At 36.9% G+C, this 15,237-nt stretch overlaps 4 pseudogenes; 1 reads left to right on the plus strand and 3 right to left on the minus strand.

Moving 5' to 3' along the window:
• Positions 1-4,762: 4,762 nt before the first annotated feature.
• Positions 4,763-6,077, plus strand: LOC143551204 (protein CANDIDATE G-PROTEIN COUPLED RECEPTOR 7 pseudogene; annotated as a pseudogene).
• Positions 6,078-7,014: 937 nt separating this feature from the next.
• LOC143551205 (protein CANDIDATE G-PROTEIN COUPLED RECEPTOR 7 pseudogene) lies at positions 7,015-8,206 on the minus strand (annotated as a pseudogene).
• Positions 8,207-9,223: 1,017 nt separating this feature from the next.
• Positions 9,224-10,706, minus strand: LOC143551217 (protein CANDIDATE G-PROTEIN COUPLED RECEPTOR 7 pseudogene; annotated as a pseudogene).
• Positions 10,707-12,546: 1,840 nt separating this feature from the next.
• Positions 12,547-13,062, minus strand: LOC143551182 (protein CANDIDATE G-PROTEIN COUPLED RECEPTOR 7 pseudogene; annotated as a pseudogene).
• Between the last annotated feature and the right edge of the window lie 2,175 nt (positions 13,063-15,237).

Below are 15,237 nucleotides of genomic sequence, written 5' to 3' on the forward strand. Positions count from 1 at the left end.
AAGTCAAACGCATTTTAAAGTCTTCGATACACAACCTACACACAGTAATATATACAATCTCATCACTTTCTTTTAAAATGACACAAGTTGTTTGTCAAAGCTTGTTTAGCACGCCTTAATAATGGCTCACCGTGAAACCTTTCAAATTAAGATTTTAAACATTAAAAGGAATTTGTCTTTTGAATTACAGAAAACTGTAAAAAAAAACTTACAGATCGAAAGCACATTTGGTTCATACGAAAGCACATTTGGTTCATAGGTTATATACGACTAAACTTTAATAAACCACTAATTAACAATTTTTTTTCAAGTTGAGGCATATATGTTATTTATGTCCAAGTTCCTTGTTAATTAAAAATATAAAATAATGGTCTGCTACTCCTGATCGAACTAGAACACCAACGATCGATCATATTGCATCTTCAACTACTGCTTAATTAATGTCACTAGGCATTGATACTTTAAATCTTGGATATTTCACCTAGTGATAAAGTTTAGTGGAATCTGGAGTATATACGATACCTTGAATCTGGACAGGACTAACCATGTATTGGAGATTTGGAGAGGACAAAGAGACAAGAATTGTAACACATAAATAATGATAAGATTCAAGGCAAAATGCATTTCACATACATGTAAATGGCGTGTTAAGACCTAGCTTTTCAATGATTCAGTTTTGCTTGTTCGATGGTTCAATTATTTTGAAGTGTTTTCTCTATATTATGACAGAGACGGACCATGGATTTAATACATATTCTTAAAAATGGAAAAGAAATAAAAATAACAAAAGTTATACAGTCGACTCCAAATGTAAAACTGATGCAGCGTACTAATAGAGAACGAAAGTAAATCACGATGATTCTACGAATGCCCGTAATGATCCTTCCCCAACCCCAAAATTCAACCCAAAAGTCAGCAATTTAAAAAACAAAAGTTTTTTATTCAATTCTGATCAATGGTCAGTCACAAGACATTTATAACATATATATTAATAGAGAATCCAAAATAGGTTTGGGCCAACACAAACAACCAAAGGCCAAACAACAGCCCAAAACAAAAACCGAAAACTAGACGAAAACATAAAAGTGGTCTAAAAGTGTATCTAGAAGCCTTATTTCGGAAAAACACAACGCGGCCAACGTTCCAACAGTCGTTTTGACCGGTAGCACGCCTGAAACGGAGGCCCGTAGCCCAAGTTAAGCCCATTTTCGTGCAACCCCTTTTGAAGCGCGATATTGGGCCTCCAGAAACACCATGGCCCGCTCTTCTACACTTGGGCCCACATCAAAACTCGTGAAATTTGAGGTCCGATTTAAACTTTTTATTTAACACTTGTCACTAGTAAACTTGTGATTTTATACTTGTATGTTAGTTAAAGCCTATTCTACTACAAGTCTACAAATATAACCAAACATGGGCTAGGTCCACTAGGTTCAGCTGACCGCCGACCCATTACCGATTATATAGGCCCGCCGCTGTTTAGGTTGGCCGAATGTTGTTTAAACAGACCCATCACAATTAACATGGCTCAATAAATCAGGAATGGAACTAGAGGTGCACATCATAACCGGTTAACTGGTTTCTAACCGATTTTGTAACCGGTTAGTAATCGGTCTAGTCCTAACCGGTTACTAACCGATCCTAACCGTCGGTTAGTAACCGGTTTGTATATTTGATTTCAAAACCGGTTATAAACCATTTAACCGAACCGGTTAACCAATTTTTTTAGTTATTATTTTATGAAAAACCGGTTATTAACCAGTTAACCGGTCCGGCCTAACCGGTTAAAACCGCTTCTCCAGCCGGTCAAAACCGGTTACTACCATAACCGAAAAACCGGTTATTGCCCACAAAAAAACCGGTTATAGGTTAACCGGTTATCCGATTTGTGCACCTCTAAATGGAACCATTAAACCAAATAAGCCAAAATCCTAAACTTTGTAACTTCATATATGAACCTAGGGCCGTCCAAACCGCTTGTCGCTCGAACTCGCTCGCTGGCTCGGAAAATGCTCGCTCGATTGAAACGAGCCGCTCTGCTCGGTTCGGTTTGCAAACGAGCCAAACAACAAGCAAAGGTCTGCTCGATTCGGTTCGGCTCGAATATTTTTTATTTATTTTATATATAATTATATAAGAACAAATATATGAATATATAGACAAAACACATAAATATAAGTTTACAATTTTTTTAACTCCTTAAAATTTTTCCTATTCCGTCAATTTTATAGTTTTATTTGTTCGATTCAAGTTTTTAGAATACTAAAGTTTGTTTACATGATCAATTTATCTCACTTCAAACTTACTTTTAATAAAAATTTACAATCTATTACACGTTTGTCTAAAAATTACTAATTTATTTATAAATTATATAATTTACAACCTTTAAACTTGAGGAGATTGCTTTTACTTTCTTGTTAACCCTACCCGAAAGAGAGTGAGTGGTGGATTCAGAGAAAAGCTATTCTTCTTAGCAGTTTCACAAGTGAATGGAATGATTCTTCCCCCGAGGGTGACTTCACTACCTTGTTTCTTATTGAAAATTTTAAACTGAAAAAGAAATAACTAATGCTCGAAATCGCTTGATGTTTGATCGAAAAATGCTCGATTCGAATTTGGCTAGTTTCGGTTTTCACTCTGTTCTAATTTCAGCCGTTCGGTTCAGTTGTAAACGAGCCAAACAACGAGCAAGCCTTCGCTCGGTTCGGCTCGGCTCGTGAACAACCCTAAATGAACCGGATTAAATCTCTCCAATAAGTTCTTAGCTTCCTATTTATTTTAAGTTTTTCTTAATATCTACAGTGGTTCGTTGTACAGTTGTTGAGACACCAAACATTAGAAATAGATGATAATTTCATTAAAATTGCTTAGGAGTTTTTGATGTCCAAAACCTAAAATATCAAAACATAACGACAAAATCGATAATTCATAAGTCACATAGACCAACCCATGCAGATATAGACAAAGTATCCCCGTCCACTCAGTCTTGACCAAAAACCATTTATCCTAACATCTTTATTTTGGTCTAAGCTAACCATTGCATCCTACAGCTCATTTCAGCTACCAGCGAATTAAAAAAAGAGAATCTTAACGGAAACTGTCACCACTTTTCTTCTTCTTCTATTCTTCCTTTTCACTGCTCCGTCCACTGCGGAGATCAAATCGATCAAAATCCAATCCGATAACCGACCTGCAATCCTCTTTGAGAAGTTTAGATTCACACATACCGGTCGTGCCACTGTGGCCGTCTCCAACGTGTCGGTCACCTCCTAAACAGAGTCGCCACCTGATCCCTCACGCCAAGGTTTCTTCTTTGTCTCGGAAGAATCCATGATCCAAGTCGTGCATGAACTTGAGCAAAACCCGGGTTTCTGCGTCTTGGATTCCATGTACATCTCACTTCTTTTCACTTTCCGGGATCTCTCTCCTCAACGGTCCTTCAACCATTCGTACCCTGTGACCTATCCCAGCGAGTACTCACTATTTTTCATGAATTGCCAACCTGAATCACTTGTCACCATGGACGTCCACACAGAGCTGTTTAATGAACAAGGAGCTACAACTATATATCATTGGGGCTTAGGGAGCTCCTAGGCATGTAAACGAACCGAACGTTCAGTGAACTATTCATCCGTGGGAAGTCGTTTATGTTTGTTCATTTAATAAAACGAATGAATATGAACACATGTTTCGTTTGTTCATTTATGTTTGAGAATGTTTGTTTAGGTTCATTTTTGGTTGAAACTTTGGATAAATCATCTAATGTTTTGTAATTGTATGTTTGCATGTGCTCATTTATGTTCGTTTACGTTTGCTTATATATGTTCGTTTATCTTTGCTCAATTATGATCTCTGTGTGCTTTAAGACCAGTAATATGTTCACCAGCTTCATTGTTCATTTATTAACCACCAAACTCTGTGTGCTTCAAAAACCAATATGTTATATGTCTTATTATTATTACTCTGGATGCAGCAGTATTTTATTTCTAAAACAAAAACAAACGTTTATTTAATCACTTAATAGCAACACAGAACACATTAAGTTCTTTCATATTATTTTTTAGCATCTTTCGCATTAGTTCTCAAAAACAACCTGATCGACCAGCAACGGTTAAGATGACAGCACAACAACAGATAAAGTCTGCTAATAAAAGGACCAGTTTCACCTATCACTATGGACGCTACATTTGCCAAAACCTGAAGTGGGATCACAATCATCAAAACCTTCTTTTCCTTTTCCAACAGGAACGGTTTCAGATATGGCCATCCATAACCGATTAATGCGATCACAGTGAACGAAAGCACAGTATTTATAAACTAGAATATGTAAGACAAAACATTCCATCCATGAGGAATGCTGGTAACTTTCACATAATGTTTATCCACCGCGGCACAGAACAAGCTAAGCGTTTTCATAATAGGCAGCACGCCCATTAATAAATGAAGCTGGTGAAATTGCTTGTTTTTAAAGCACATAAAGATCCAAAACGCTAGAAAACATAGATAAAGTACGGAAAAGATGAAACACATGTGTTTGTCTTCCTTGTAATGATAACTACAAAGTATATACCGATCGATAATTCATAAGTCACATAGACCAATCCATGCAATTCCCGACAAAGTATCGTTGTCCACTCCGTCCTAACCATTTGATCCAATGATTAAGATTCGTCTCCCATCTTTATTTTATTCTAAGCTAAGCAATCTTTTTATTCCCTCTAATTGAACACATCCAATCAATCAATCAATATTTTATTCTAAGCTAACCATTTCATCCACCGGAGAATTTAAAAATGAGAATTTTAAGGGAAACCATCGCCGCATTTCTCCTCCACCTGTTCCTTTTCACTGCTCCGTCCACCACGGAGATCAAATCAATCAAGATCCGATCCGATAACAGACCTACAATCCTCTTTGAGAAGTTCGGTTTCACACATTCCGGTTGTACCACTGTGGCTGTCTCCAACGTGTCGGTCACCTCCAATACGATGTTGCATCCTGATCCCTCACACCAAGGTTTCTTCCTTGTCTTGGAAGAATCCATCATCCAAGTCCTGCATGAACTTGAACAAAACCCTGATTTCTGTGTCTTGGATTCCAAGTACATTTCACTTCTTTTCACTTTCCGAGATCTCTCTCCTCCGCCTCATGCTTCATTCCACCATAGTCCGTACTCTGTGACCAACCCCAATGAGTACTCGCTCTTCTTCGCAAACTGCCAACCTGAATCACTCGTCACCATGGACGTCCGCATAGAGTTGTTCAATAATGAGGGAGCTACCAAGGATTATCTATCACTCGGGATTAGGCCGCTCCCGTCTCTATACTACATCTTCTTCATTATTTATCAGTGCGGTTTTGCTATTTGGATATATATGTGCTTTCATAAACAAAGAACTGTCCACCAGATTCATTTATTAATTGGCGCCTTGCTTATGACCAAGGCGCTTAGCTTGTTCTGTGAGTCGGAGGATAAACATTATGTGAAAGTTATAGGATCTCCTAGTGGATGGAATATTGTTTCGGTTTACATATTCCAGTTTCTAAATACCGTGCTTTCGTTCACAGTGATCGTGTTGATCAGTGCAGGATGGCCGTATCTGAAACCGTTCTTACTGGAAAAGGAAAAGAAGGTTTTGATGATCGTGATCCCGCTTCAGATTTTGGCTAACGTAGCATCTATAGTGATCCATGAAACCGGCCCTTATTACAAACACTGGGTGACTTGGAATCAGGTGTTTATGTTGTCAAACTTCATCTGTTGCTGTGCAGCTATCTTCCCCGTTGTGTGGTCGATCGGGTTGATTTCCAGGACTGATGCGAAAGGTGAAAGGAATATGAAAGCGTTTAGGGTGTATTGTGTCGCGGTTATTGGTTATTTATTGTTCTCTACAATTGGTGTTTTTGCACTGAAGATAGTTGTAGTTTATAAGTATCAATGGGTGTGTAGTGCAGCAGAGGAAATAGCCAGGATTGTGTTTTATTTAGTGATGCTTTACTTGTTCAGGCCAGTTGAAGATTTGGTTCTTGACACTGGAGGTGAATATGTAGAAGCTCCTGAGATGGTCAAGGGATGAATATCTTGGGTTCTATCTGGTGATGTCAGTTTACACTTATATTGGTATGAAACACACGTGATGTTGTGGCGGTGACAACTTGCAACGCGGTATTCATTTCTGTTAGTTTATCAATCCTTTTATGTACTGTATTGTATATTAATACTTCTCTTTGTTTGTATTTTATAAAAAAAAAACTTAATAACTATGTTGTTTTAACAAAATAATTTTCGTTTGTGTTTTATGTTAGTGAAGTGCCCTTAGTACCTTTGTGTATTTTTATACTAGCCTGGCGGCCGGATAGTCAATGTCATGAAATCTATAAAATAGTTATGAAATAATTACTAAACTATAACACTTGCTAGTGGTTTGACCAAAAACCTTAAGCGCCAATGTGTATTACTAGAATCAGAACTGATGAATAGAGCAGCAACAGTACTATGAGGCTGAGCCAGACATTTTCAAAATAACTCATTTGCATGCTAAGAAAAGAATGTTGTAAATGAATAGGCGTATATATGTTTTCACTTATAGAAGTCAAAATTGTAGAGTTGAAAATTCAAAGATTTACTTTTTATTGGCTTTGAACTTGCCCTTGAGCGAGGTACACTACTCTTTGCACTAAGGTTGTCCTGTATGGAGGGGCCACATAGCCCCTTCACGTCATCGTCACGTAGGAAACAGGGCTTCGAAACCCTTCTCCATTACGCCCCATAGTGGTTTGTCGCCCCTTTGTTGCCCAATTATATGATACATATATATGTATGTGTGTATTTGAAAGAGAGAGAGAGAGAGAAAAAAGATGGCGACTCCTCCTCCATTCCCCTGATTATCCCTACATCGGTGCTCCGCCCCAATGTTGCCCCCAACTCACCCCCCCCCCCCCAAGACGGCCACAACATATGGTCTAAGCGGTTTTCCCTAAAACAATAGTTGCCACCCAGTTCCACCTTAGATCCCCGGAACCGGGCCTGTCAATATATTATATATTAATACTAATACATACACAATTTTATAAACCAAATATAAAAGTAAATTAACATAACGAAAACAAACACAAAACAAAGCTGAAATTCTTCATCCCTTAACCAACTCAGCGGCTTCTTCATAATCACCTCGATGATCAAGAACAAAGTCCCCAACTGGTCTGAACATGTAAAACACCACCACATAGAACACAATGCAGGCAATTTCCTCTGCTGCTATGCACACCCACTGTACCTTATACACTACAGAGATCTTCAGTGCAAAAACAGCAATCCTCGTGAACAACAAATAACCAATAACCGCAACACAGAACACCTTAAATTCTTTCAAATTATTTCTAGCATCTTTCGCATCAAATCTCAAGAACGAACCGATCAACCACACAGCGGGTAAGATGACGGGACAAAAAAAGATAAACTCTGCTAATGAAAACATTGGGTTCGATATAACAGAGTCTTCAATAAAAAGACCAGTTTCCTCGATCACAATGGACGCTATGTTAGCCAAAGCCTGAAGCAGGATCATGATAATCAAAACCTTCTTTTCCTTTTTCAACAGGAGCGGTTTCAGATACGGCCATTCGGCACCGATCAACACGATCACAGTGAACGAAAGCACGGAATTCATAAACTCAAATATGTAAAACAAAACATTCCATCCATGAGAAGTGCCTGTAACCTTGATTAAATGTTTATCCACTGCGGCACAAAACAAACTAAGGGATTTCATAATAAGCAACACGCCCATTAATAAATGAAGCTGGTGAACAGCTCGCTGGTTTCTAGAGCACACATAAATCCAAAACCATATAAAAGACAGATAAAGTAGGGAGAATATGAAGTATAAAGACGGGAGCTGTGTAAGCCCGGGTGATAGATAGTTATTTGTAGCTCCATCATGATTGAACATATATGTTTGGACGTCCATGGTGAACGAGAACTTATCGAAGAGGATCATAGGTTGGTTATCGAATTGGATTTTGATTGATTTGATCTCCGCCGTGGAAAGGAAGAAGAGGAGGAGAAAACCGGTGACAGTTGACCATAAAACACTCATTTTTGAAGTCTCCGGGCGGTGGTTTAGATTAACTTGGGAGATAAATAGAGAAGTTGACAGAATTTGAACCACAGGATCAAATAGAGAAGTGAGTGGACAATGATATTTTGTCATGTATGAAAAATTTGGGATTTCTGACGTGAAGTTTGGGTTGGATTTGGAGGGTCAATCACGCCAACCATGTACATTAAATATAGGAAGTAGAGTTGATAAAATATAGATCTTGTTTTTGATAAATCTAACTTACACGTACTCAATAGATAACTACCGAGATAACCAGCAAGTAGTTTTACAGTTTCACATACTATTCTTAAACGATTACTTCTTGTCTCATGATAACCAGAACGACTACTAATGTCAGTAACTATAAAAACAAAAAGGGTAAGAAAACTTAACAGTAAGTTGTAAATAAAATCACCCATTAATGCACGATCGAACACATGCATCTAGAGAGTAGATGGCAAGGGGAAAAGGGTAAATTCTTCACTCGTCAATTCAACCGTGATGAGTTCAAACTCGATAAGTGATAGATTGTTGATTTTCTTAACCGACAACATGGTTCGATTACCTCAATACGCCTCCGTTTCTCCACTGCAAGTCTCATGGACCCTTTGTATATGTCGATTATTGCGTTTCTTAAAGTTACAGTGTTGCTCTCCTTCATGGTGTCCACAGAGAAAGTTATACGGAGTATATTTTATTAATGACAATATTATTCTGGATGCAAAGTATTTCATTGCAAAACCAAAAAACGATACATTATTTAACCACTTAATACTTAATAGAAAGTACTAATATAAAGTAATAAACAATCTACATGGGGGTTCATTGAGACCCTTCTTGACTACATATTTATCAGTTGATTTTTTTTGTGTTTGAATGTAATCTGATCCGTGTTAACTATTGTTTAAGCTATTGTTGGTCACTTCATAAGTTTGGGTTGTCACAGACTTTAAGCGCCTTCAAGAAGCTATCTTTGTTCTTTTACTTTCAGACAAGGCTACAGAGCATATAGGCCGACTCTTTAAAGTTTCAACAATTTTCTTAGCAAATCCCGATCTGCTACGGTAAATGGACAATAATACTCTAGCGTGCTAAAATATAAACAAAATTTTGTTGCGAACTTACAATAATACCAATGAATACTTTGTTTAGAAATGAGATGGCTATGTTATCAATTATCATTATTATTCTAATCAGAACCATCCCCTACATACTATCATAACAATATACACAATTTTATACATCAAATATAAGGATAGTATATAATCGCGAAATCAAACATAAAGCAAAGCTGAAATTCTTCATCCCTTAACCAACTCAGCAGCTTCTTCATAATCACCTCCATCATTAAGAACAAAGTCCTCAACAGGCTTGAACATGTAAAACATCACCAAATAGAACACAATACTGGCTATTTCCTTAGCTGCACTACCCATCCATTGATCCTTATAAACTACAAAAATCTTCAGTGCAAAAACACCAATCCTCGTGAACAACAAATAACCAATAACCGCAACACAGAACACCTTAAATTCTTTCACATTATTTCTAGCATCTTTCGCATCAGTTCTCACAAACGACCTGATCGACCACACAACAGGTAAGATGACAACACAACAACAGATAAAGTCTGCCAACAAAAACACTTGATTCCATGTCACCCAGTCTTCAATAAAAGGACCGGTTTCACCTATCACTATGGACGCTACGTTAGCCAAAACCTGAAGCGGGATCACAATCATCAAAACCTTCTTTTCCTTTTCCAACAAGAACGGTTTCAGATACGGCCATCCAGAACCGATCAACACGATCACAGTGAACGAAAGCACGGAATTCATAAACTCAAATACGTAAAACAAAACATCCCATCCATGAGAAGTACCCGTAACCTTCACGTAATGTTTATCCACCGCAGCTGAGAACAAGCTTAGCGTTTTCATAATAAGCAGCACGCCCATTACTAAATGAAGCAGGTAAACAGATTGCTTGTTTCTAAAGCACGCATAAATCCAAGATCCTAAGAAACATAGATAAAGTACGGAAAAGATGAAGTATAGAGACGGAAGCTGTGTAAGCACGGGTGATAGATAGTTATTTGTAGCACCATCATGATTGGACAGCTCAGTATGGACGTCCATGGTGACTCGTGATTCAGGGTTGCAGTTGGCGAAGAAGAGTGTGTACTCGCCTGGGTATGTCACAGGGTACGATATGCGAAACGAAGAGCTAGGCGGAGGAGAAAGATCTTTGAACGTGAAAAGAAGTAAAATGAACTTGGAATCCACAACACAGAAATTTATGTTTTGTTGAAGTTCAATGAGGACTTGGGTGAGTGATTCTTCCGATAGGAGGAAGAAGCCTAGGCGTGTGGGATCGGGTTGTGATAACGTGGAGGTGACGGACACAGCGGAGATGGCTACGGTGATGTTACCGGTGTGTGTGAATGGGAACCTCTCGAAGAGGATCATAGGGCGGTCATCGGATTGGATTTTGATCGATTTGATCTCCGCGGTAGACGGAGCAGTGAAAAGGAAGAAGAAGAGGAGAAAACCGGTGAGAGTTGACCATAAAACGGTCATTTTTTAAAGTCTCCGGTGGTTGACTTGACGCAAGTATGAGGTGGTGGTTGAAGTTAAACTAAGCTAGGAAGATAAATTAAATAGAGAAGTGGCCAGTGGGCAGAATATTATGGACCGCAGGAACAAATCGAAAAGTAAGTGGACGATGATATTTTGTAGACTTGGTCAAGTTGACTTATGACTTTTCGATGATATACAGTATTATACACTTTGTCGTCATGTTTGAAAATTACGGGTTAGGTTGCAGACGTGAATTTTGGTTTGGATTTGGTCAATCCCGCCAACCATGTGCATTAAGTATAGAAAGAAAAGTTTTCAATATATATAGATGTTTTTGATAAATCCAACTTATATACTTAATCGATAACTACCGAGATAATTATCACTTCAACCCGGAAAAAAAATCAATTATCGTTTGACGGATTTAGAGGCAGCGCTTTGTCCTTGTCTTTCCAACAAGTGTTGTTGGTTGGTTTGTGTCTAGTCCAACCAAGTAGCATTTAGAAGCAGTTAAGTGGATCTTAATATATTAAATTTGGGTATACAATATTTGAAAATGCAAAACAAATGCTTGTTATAAAGATTCTAACATGACGAAAATTAAAGACACCATAAAATCTACTTATGCATATGGGATATTTGATGAAGGATGCACATAGCTATTATTTTTCATGGAAGTCACCACAAAGCGTGTTGTTTTGTCTGGTATTGAAGCTTAGATAGCAATAGAAGGATCCACATAGCTATTTTTTGTTGAAAAGACTTCTTCTAGAGTTTGACTCTATTCAACATCACTATGTGGTTTTTTTTAATAATCAAAGTGTTATTCATCATACAAAGAATTTTGTGTTTCATAAAGAACATAACATATGAATGCAAAGTATCACTGGATTAAAGATTCTTTTAAAGATAAGTTAATTTAAACTTGATAAACATCATACTGATGATAATTGTTCTGATATGTGGACTACAACTTTAATCGTCAGGATGGCCTGACTCTTCCTTATAGGAAAAAGGGAGAGAGTTGTTGGAGTTCTTTTTACCCTATTAGAAAAAAAAAACAAATAAAATAATTGAAAACTGCTTTAAAAACTATATTTTAAAATTTTTATATTTTCATATTTTATTTGTTATTATTAATTACCGAAAATAATATATATATATATATATGTGTGTGTGTGTGCACGCGTATGCGCGCGTATATATGTATGTATAGTTCGTGAAAGTACATGTTCATAGTCAACGTATATGCTTACCTCATTTAAACTACGTGTATGTAAGTTTACACGATACATTTTTTAAGGCTAATATTATAAAACCAAAAAAGAGACAATTAGTAAGTCGCAAGAAGCTTGGAGCATACAAGGAAAAGGAAATTAAACAACAAAAGTTCCTAACGAAAGTAACATACTATAAAGAAAAAATTGATAAAAGTAAACTCACAATTTCTCCCATTCCAAGCTCTAAGTTTTTTTCTCCTGTGTTTGAACCAAAAATAATAAGAGAGGTTTGATATCATTCACCAAATTGTCCAACAAGAAAGGTTTGCTATCAAAAATCTTATGGTTCCTTATATCCAAATCATCCAACAAGTCGAAATTGTTTGAATTGCCACACATTCCTCATTATATATCTTTATGTTTGTTGGTATTCTCCAATATTTTCCTCACCGTACCGAAACAAGGTGAGACGGGCAAATTAACCCATGCATGAATAATTGATCAAACCTATTTAGCTACCCGACAATGAACCATTAGATGCACAAATGATTCTACATATCACGCGGCATATACCCAAAATTTGAATATTATTATACACCATGTACAAAAGTATCAAATCAAACACAAGAACAAAGCTGAAATTCTTCAACCGTGAATCATCTCATAACCAGCTTCTTCAGAGTCACCTAAATCGCCAAGAACAAAGCAGTCCTCAACTAGCAAGAACATGTAAAACATCACCAAATAGAACATAATCCTGGCAATTTCCTCCACTGTACTACACACCCATGGATCCTTATAAACTTCACCAATAATCTTAAGCACAAAAACGCCAAACCTTGTGAACAACAAATAACCAACAACCGCCACGCACAAATTTCTAGCACCTTTCCCATCAGTCGTCGAAAACGAACTGACCGACCACACAACGGGGAAGATGACCGCACTACAACAGATAAAGTCCGCCAACAAAAACACTTGATTCCACATCACCCAGTCTACAAAAGACGGGCCGGTTGCATCGATCACTATGGATGCTACGTTAGCCAAAACCTGAAGCGGGATCACGATCATCAAAAGGTTCTTTTCCTTTTCCAACAGGAACGGTTTCAGATACGGCCATCCGAAACCGACCGACAGGATCACAGTGAACGAAAGCATAGAGTTTATAAATTGGAATATGTAAAACAAAACATTCCATCCATGAGAATTTCCTGTGACTTTCACATAATGTTTATCCCGCTAACGGTACGTATACATTAAATATAGGAAGAAATGTTGATTGAAGGTCAATGTTAAGTTACTGTTAAACTGTAATAACTTAGCTAAGATGTAGCGCTCCTTAGTACTTATTATGTTTCACCACAATCATTATGGTGGTTAAATCACTGTCATGAGGTGCGTTTAACACATGAAAGTAACAACTTTGTTTCACCAAAAAGAACATTGTTGTTATCTAGAGAACTTCATGCCTTATTTGATTAAGATTGCAATTAAACTTGAATGACTTCAATCTAGCAGTGAAACTATATATGGTTCAAAAATCTATCAAGAGATTAGAAATACGGAACTTATAACTCTGTGACACATTCTCAATTGGCAACTGCTTGATTGTATCAACGTCAAGTCAATTAAAGTGTGGAAGACTCTTCATGACTGTAAATACACAATTTAACTAAAGGTAAGTACACACTTACTTTTCTGTAGAGAGTATACATAAGGATATGTAAAACTCAGCCTAGGCGGCCGAGTACTCGGCGTCTAGGCGCTCCTCGACACTTCACTGAACCGTTTTTCTTCTTCAATGCCAAAAAAATCGGAATCGGTCCTAGGCAGTCCAACGCGGACCTAGGAGGCTCTACTCGGCCTAGACGGTCCAACTCGTTCTTAACAATTTTTTAACCTTTATAAAAACCCAATTTCTCCAAGAGCGGCCATTGTTTTTTTTTTCACTCTATGGCGCAACCTAATTTGAGTTTTGAATCATCCGATTCAATGTTATAAACTCGCAAACCTCTTATTCAAGTTCGATTGGGGTACCTCTTTCATCAATTAAGACATGTTCTTGAACTAATTTCATCAATTAAGACATGTTCTTGAACTAATATGTAAGTATTATTGATTGGTTTTTGTACTTTTCGTTTGTATTTTGTAGAATATTTAGTAAACTTTTGATATTTGACATATATGTAATCTCCAAAAAATAAATTTCTTTATAAAATACCATGTCCGAGTACTCGCAGCTCCCTCGTCGACCGCCTAGCGACTTTTGCAACCTTGCCAATACATGTTTAATGGTCGGGGGTTTTCTACTTTTGATCGGTCGGTTTCAAAATTTTAAAAACCGTAATGTACTGTTTGGTTTACATTGTATACAGCAAACCGAAATCATATAATTAAACCGAAATGTAGAATTAATAATACATTTTAAAATTTAAGATATTTCATATCATATATATATTTATTTGTATTTAAGCTTAGTTATAATGACTTTTTATGTAATCGTTGTTCATATTATCACTTTTTTTTAATACTTTTATTTATTCTTTATAATCTTTTACACTTTTAATGAATTGATGATGTATTTGTAACAAAAACAAAAACAAAAACAATGTGTTTATTTATCATCCTCTTATATAACTACACTGATCATTTTTAAAGTGGTCCGGCCTGTTCTTTTTGTCATGAATATTTTTAATAATAAAGTTTGGAAAAGAGGCCCGAAAATTCATTCAACTTTGGGACTCTAGAATGATGGGCTGGCCCGGTTCTTTTTAACACGACCCTTTTTTTACCCAACTCATTTTTTACCCCCATTAACACACATTTATGGATCTCTCTAACTAGAGGTGCACAAAAAATCCGTACCCGGAATCGGACCCGAAAAAATACCCGGAACCGGTTTTTTTATACCCGGGTATTCTATACCCGAAATCGGAACCGACCCTACCCGTAGGGTATGGATAGGGTATGCATTTTGATGTCAATACCCGTACCCGGAACCATACCCGATTTATACCCGTAAATACCCGGACCCGGTCATACCCTATACCCGATACCCGGTACCAATTTTCTAATACCCGAAATAATACATGAGTTTTTATAGTATATTTTTAAGTTAACTTCACAACTTTTATGTTTAAGTTCTTGTAAAATGCATATTACTGAGTAAATAATTTTTAATTAAGTAGATATATGGTTTTTGTAATATAGTTTAATTATTTTTATAAGTTACAAAGCAAATTTAAATTTTAAACAATATAAAAAATGTATAAAAATTTAAAAATTCAAAACCAGGTATTAATACCCGGTTCCAAAACCCGAACCCGATCATAT

Source organism: Bidens hawaiensis, unplaced genomic scaffold (genome assembly GCF_021521415.1).
Source record: "Bidens hawaiensis isolate Kalapana, Puna unplaced genomic scaffold, B.hawaiensis_p1.1 tig00016274_1, whole genome shotgun sequence".
NCBI classification, from domain to species: domain Eukaryota; kingdom Viridiplantae; phylum Streptophyta; class Magnoliopsida; order Asterales; family Asteraceae; genus Bidens; species Bidens hawaiensis.